Source organism: Lactuca serriola, chromosome 2 (genome assembly GCF_051521515.1).
Source record: "Lactuca serriola cultivar US96UC23 chromosome 2, Lser_US96UC23_V15, whole genome shotgun sequence".
Classification (NCBI taxonomy): domain Eukaryota; kingdom Viridiplantae; phylum Streptophyta; class Magnoliopsida; order Asterales; family Asteraceae; genus Lactuca; species Lactuca serriola.
Window position 1 is genome coordinate 146,963,672 of NC_136409.1, and position 6,581 is coordinate 146,970,252.

Sequence of the window (6,581 nt, forward strand, 5' to 3'; positions counted from 1 at the left end):
TTGGTGAAATTAAATATAATTAATTTATTGTGGGTTGAAAACCCTATATGCTCACCAAGCTCCCAAGCCTGACCCACTCAGTTTTATTTATATTACAGGAAGTGGCGCAAGGGCGTAAGATGGATGAATCATCGAGTTGTTTTGTTTACAAGTCTGTATATATATATATTTGTTGAATGACTTGTAATGTTATCGTTTATGCTTTATGGTTTGTATCGGAACATGACATCACGAGTTTTGATTATATAATGAAAATGCATCTCTTGATGAAATGCTTTGATAAATATTATTTTATCATGTTTGTTTTGGGAACAAATTCCACAACACTTTTAAATCAAAAGGATTTACTCTGAAATTATTTTAAAAAGCATTAATGAAATCGGTTTTTTCTGGCCGAGATTTTGGGGATGTCACATCCGAGCTGTTGACAATGGGAAGGAATCCGCCAGCATGAAACTGAAATCAGATATGGATGTCGAGATCTTGATGACGGAAGGAATCTACCATCATTGATGATGGGAAGGAATCCACCATCGTGATGTTAACAAGAACTCATTTGGTGGCTCCTCAAGATCGATTATAACAAAAAATGATTGTAATCGTTCAATTACACAAATCGATTCTTACATCAAGAAAAGTAAGAAACAAAGAACACAAATTGATTTGGTGGCTCCTCAAGATCGATCGATTATAACAAGAACTGATTGTAATCGATCGATTGCAGAAATCGATTCTAACATCAAGAAAAGTAGAAACAAAGAACACAAAACTAAATCCATACCGTCTTCGGCTTATGATGGGTAAATCCATATCCTTCACTTTCCAATCGTAAATTCATTATGAACCAACTCCAAATTAGGGTTTTCGACGACATAGGTGACACAGTTTAGGGCGATATTGGCGCCGTTTGTGGTGGTTTTGGGTGACCAATTGTTGTTTACGGTGTTTAGGTATGTGAACTCGTTGGTGAATGAAGGAACGAAGAAAACTGTGATTTGTTTTCTATTTTTATTCATTTTTTTTCAATTTTTTTCTTTTTGGTTTTTGAATTTATGTAATTAATCAGAATATTCCTGCCATGTAGGCATTTTGACCGGGTAACCTGTGAAAATTGAGCAAAATGACCAATTTAACAGGTTAAACGTGACTTTAGTGTCCTATTGCGCAAAAAATTAACATAAGTGACCAATCCGAAAAAAGGCGCAAACGTCGTTGTGCTACAGTATCAATTTCCCAAAGCAATATATAGTGCTCCCAGGCTTCACACAATTTATTTGACGTAAGAAATGCGATTTGCACAAATGTTGTCATGCGTTTTGTGTGTGTGTGTGTGTGTGTGTATATATATATATATATATATATATATATATAGGGTTAGGTTTATGTGAGACGACCTAATTTTGTGAGACCGTGAGATATTATCCGTGCCACTCATTTGGTAGATTAAAAAAACATTTTAAAATGAAAAATAGTTGAAAATTTTTGATTTTTTTTTTCAAATATTATTTTCGGAATTTATATTTCCAAAAAAAAAAAATACCAAAAAAAAAAAAAATAAATACATTTTTTTACATATTCTAGCTAATATTAGAATATTGCACATATCTGATAAATGTAGGAAAATATTCTAACATTTTAAAAATCACATTAAAATATATACAATATACTATTGTATTAAAATATTTCACGTATTTTTCAAAAAAAAAAATAGTAGTTTTATTTTATTATTTTTTAGGTAATTAAAGTTTCGAAAATAATAATTGAAAAAGTAATTTTGGATTTTTCTTTTATTTTACATTTTAAAATTAATTGAGTTTGGATTTTCCCTTAAATAATAATCTATTTTCCGTCCATTTAAAATATATTTCAAGGGTTATATATCCTGGTAACTCATGCTATGCATTCACAGTCCGACCTTAATAATCTCCTGTTATTATGAGTGATTATCTTTACGTATATCACGATATTGAATCCGTTACACAATTATCAGAATAAAATTTTTGTTATACCCGAGATTGTGTTCATAGGATACGATAAAATAAAGGATTAAATATGACTAACGATAAATCTTTTGGTATCGATCATTGACTAGTACTGGGTTCATTAAAACTCTTGAATGGTGTTGATGATGATTCAGCAGTAGTTGGCATCGTTAATACCTGCTTGCCCTTGCCCATCACGTGGTCTATATTAGCTTCAACCCTAGATGGAACATGTGATGTCCTTATGGATTCTAATTCGTGTTCAACTTCCATCATCGTGGGCCTATCTTTCCCCTTTATACACAAGCATCGCATAGCAAGGTTAGCTAGTGCCAATAATTCATCCGTAGTACCCTCGTTAATGACCATTTTATCAAAAGTCGAGATCACACATCCTTCTTCCATAGCTGAAATGAAGTGCGCAGCCAACTGCGTTTTTTGACCCGATGTAGTTTGGAATATTGGTTTTTCCCCGGTTAAGAGTTCAACCAAAACAACTCCGAAGCTGTATACATCACACTTTTCATTAAAGTGCTCGGTTTGCAAGTACTCAGGGTCAAGGTAGCCAACGGTACCAATGACCATAGTAGTCAAATGAGTCTCATCCGGTGATATATTCCTTGAGGTTCCAAAGTCGGATATTTTGGCGATGTTATTATCATCTAAAAGTATATTGCTGGTTTTAACGTCTCTGTGGTATATCGGGATGGACGTTCCTGATCCAGAATGCAAGTGCGCAAGTGCTCTTGCAACTTCAGTAGCGATTTGTATTCTCATTTTCAATGAAAGTGGAAATTCATTGGCTTCTTTGTGAATGCGGTCGTATAAGGTTCCGTTTGAAACGAATTCCGAAACAAGTAAAGGAACCTTGGTCTCCAGGCAGCATCCCAATAGCTTGACCACATTCGGATGAATGACTTGGGATAAAATCACCACCTCATTGATAAATTGATTATTGATTAATTTTTCTTGTTGGCTTTCAACAACTCTTTCTGATTTCTTAACAGCTACGGTTCTTCCATCAAGTAGCATCCCTTTGTAAACTGTACCTTGGCCTCCCACACCAAGAATTCTCTTCTCACTGAAGCAGTCAGTGGCTTTCTCTAATTCACGTAAAGAGAAAAGCATAGTTTTGCCAACTGAGGATGGGTCGGATTTTTCTTGTTGTTCTAGTAGTTGGCCCCCATTCCTTTTAAAATATCTCATTCTGCGTCTCCTGGCTATTGCTTCGTTGATCACCTTGTACGAGGCATAGCTGATCGCCAGAAGAAAAGCTACACCGATGCTTATGCTAGGACCTGAATGAAAGGCACCACGACATGACTCACATTTAATAACATTTCTTGGTTGCATAAGGAAATAACTACTCCATATACTCGTTTATTGGTCTACGTGATTAAAAAGTCTTCAACTACAAATCTCTTAATTCATTATTTTGATAAAATTACAATATTTCTTAATTACGGAAAATGAATGCTAACTTTTTACATTTGGAAATGGAAAATCTATACATAAAAAAGAGTTGGAGATCGTTTTTCTTTAAATCGGGCAACTTTTAACATGAATAAATAGTGTAAATGCATTAAAAATGTAAAATATATACTTTGGTTTAGAGCTCATTTTGCCGATTCTATTTTGAAAAAAATAAAAAATAAATACTCCCTATAAGAGATTATCATATTTGGAAAAAGAAAAAATTACAAAAATGGTTCCTATAATTTACCAAAGGTCATAAAGTTAGTTCCTGCTAATTTTTTTTATGCAAATGGTACTTATGGTTTGCAAAACTTACAAAGTTGTTCCTTTTTACTAACACTGTTAGTATATAACCGTTAGAGACTGGATACGTAAGGGTATTTTTGTCTTTTTAAATATAAAGGGACTAAATTCCTGACATTTGATAAACCATAGGGACCATTTTTGAAGTTTGTTTGGAAAAAGAAAATTAATTCACTAAAGGAAGGGGGGAAAGCTTCAAATTGTGACCTCAACCCCTTAATATCACAATGGACCTTAACCATTTGAGATGGAAGCTCACTTGGTTATAACTTTCTAAAACTAATTTATATAATAACAAAAACGTTAATACATAAATAATAAATAAATTGTTAAAAACATTTTCTTACATAAATTTTTTTAATTAAAACAAAATTTATTTTAGTCTACTATCAAAAAAATAGTTTTTTTTACAAACAATTTTTTATGTATTTTTAGTATTTATTTAACGTAAAGTATTTTTTTTATATCTTTAAAAATACGTTTTCGTATAAAAAATATGTTTTCGTAAAATATATTTATTTATGTTTTTGAAATAATAATAATTAACACTAATCATGACATAAAAAATATATAAATTATTTTGGGTGGTTAGTTCTAAAACTTTTTTTTCGGTTATATGTATTAAAAACAACTTAACAACGATTTTGTTATGTATCTAAATAATTTGTACGGTTTTTTTATGTCAAGTATACTATTAATTATCGTTATTTCAAAAAGCTATATAACTATTTCTTTTCATCTTCATTTTAACCATACGATTTAGAACTTACGATTAAGATTAAATACGTATTTTAAATAAGATATATATCTGAATAAGTTTTTTTTAAATACATATAACCGAAAAACAGTTTTTAAAAAACCGATTGGTCCAATCAGTTTTCTGAAAACCATTTTTTGGTTATATTTATTTAAAAAAGATGAAATACGTATTTTAAATAAGATGAAATATGTATTTTAAATAAGATGAAATACGTATTTTAGAACGAGCGACCCAAAAGAATTTATATAATTTTTTATGGCGTGTGTAGTATTAATTATTATTATTTGAAAGACATAAAAAAATATTTTACGAAAACATGTTTTTTATACGAAAACGTATTTTTTAAAGATATAAAAAAATATATTTTATGTTAAATAAATACATAAAAAAATACATACAAATTGTTTGTAAAAAACTATTATTTTTATAATACAACTAAAATAAATTTTGCTTTATTTAAAAAAAATTATGTAAAAAAATGTTTTTAATAATTTATTTATTATTTATGTATTAACGTTTTTGTTATTATATAAGTTAGTTTTAGGAAGTTATAACCAAGTGAGAAATGGTTAAGGCCCTTTGCCATATTAAGGGCATGAAATTTTCTTTTTCCAAACAAACTTCAAAAATGGTCTCTGTAATCCCTAACGGTTAGAAAAAGGGTCAGTTTTGCAAATCACAAGGACCATTTGCATCAAAAAAAAAATTAGCAGGGACGAACTTTGTGACTTTTGATAAACCACAGGGATCATTTTTGTAATTTGTTCTTGGAAAAATGTCAATATTAGAGATCCTAAAACCAATGTAATGGTTGAGAAATCGGTATCTAGCTCATAGTTGGAAAAAATATCCGTTTTATAGATTTTTTAAAGTATATGAACAGTGGATATAGTAATACCAAAACCAATTTCAACAGTTCCTCCGTAATATAATTTGTATATCTATGAGAAAAAGCATTACCTAGAATAGCACCCATGGATAAACGACGAGGTCTAGAAAGTGTGGGATGAAAATTGGGAAAACAAGAGAACGCATATTCGCTAATCCTGTCATAATCATCATATAAATCACGGTATTCACACAAACCTCCAGTATTTATACACTCTAAACATTCTTCTGTCGCCTGTGGAGCCACTGCCATATAAGACAAAGTTCGTTGTTAAAAAATGTGCACATATACACAAATATGCCTGCTAGAAAAATGGAAAATGACTTAAATGTCCAATGAAGTTTCCAAGCCATTGAAAAAACCCCAATCATGTTTTTTTGTTCAAAAAAATCCAACGAACTTAACCTTTTGTCTAAAAAGTCCAACAAAGTTCCAAACCGTTCAAAAAACCCCAATTTTGTTTTGTTTAAGTTAATTGGATTTTTTTAACAGTCAAAACATGATTGAAGTTTTTTAAACGTTTTGGAAACTTGGTCTAACAAGTCATTTTCCAGATACGGTAATAAGCCACGTTATCTGTTTCTCTTATTTGACTTTCAGGAAAGTGTAACTTAGTAAGGCTTTTTAGACAAAATGTTAAGTTCGTTGGATTGGTCAAAGATCGGCACGCCATGCCGCGATACCACCTCTCTCACATACACCTTTGCCAGCCTCTCTGCAGAAAATCTCTCACTGATAGCAAGAAAATGAGCGCTCTTTGTCAATTGGTCAAAGATCACCCAAATTGCATCGACACCTCTCGCAATCCTCGACAATTTGGTGATGAAATCCATGGAAATCTGTTCCCACTTCCACTGGGGAGCCTCAAGTGGCTTCAACTCGCCATGTGGACACTGATGCTTGGCCTTAACCGTGCGACAGGTCAAACACCTCTCTACAAACCACGCCACATCCCTCTTCATACATGGCCACCAATAGTCTCTTTTCAGGTCCAAATACATCTTAGTGGCCCCGGGATGGATCAAAAACCTCGACCTGTGTGCCTCCTCTATCAAAATGGCATGTGCCCCACCCTCAAATGGCACCCAAATCTGGCCCTGGAAGGTCATAAGCCCCCAACTATCAGCAATGAACTCAAATATCTGTCCGATCACCCGCTCTCGCTTGCGGT

At 32.2% G+C, this 6,581-nt stretch overlaps 1 pseudogene; it reads right to left on the bottom strand.

The window, feature by feature from the left end:
• Positions 1 to 1,958: 1,958 nt before the first annotated feature.
• LOC145090487 (wall-associated receptor kinase-like 2 pseudogene) lies at positions 1,959 to 3,190 on the bottom strand (annotated as a pseudogene).
• Positions 3,191 to 6,581: the final 3,391 nt, after the last annotated feature.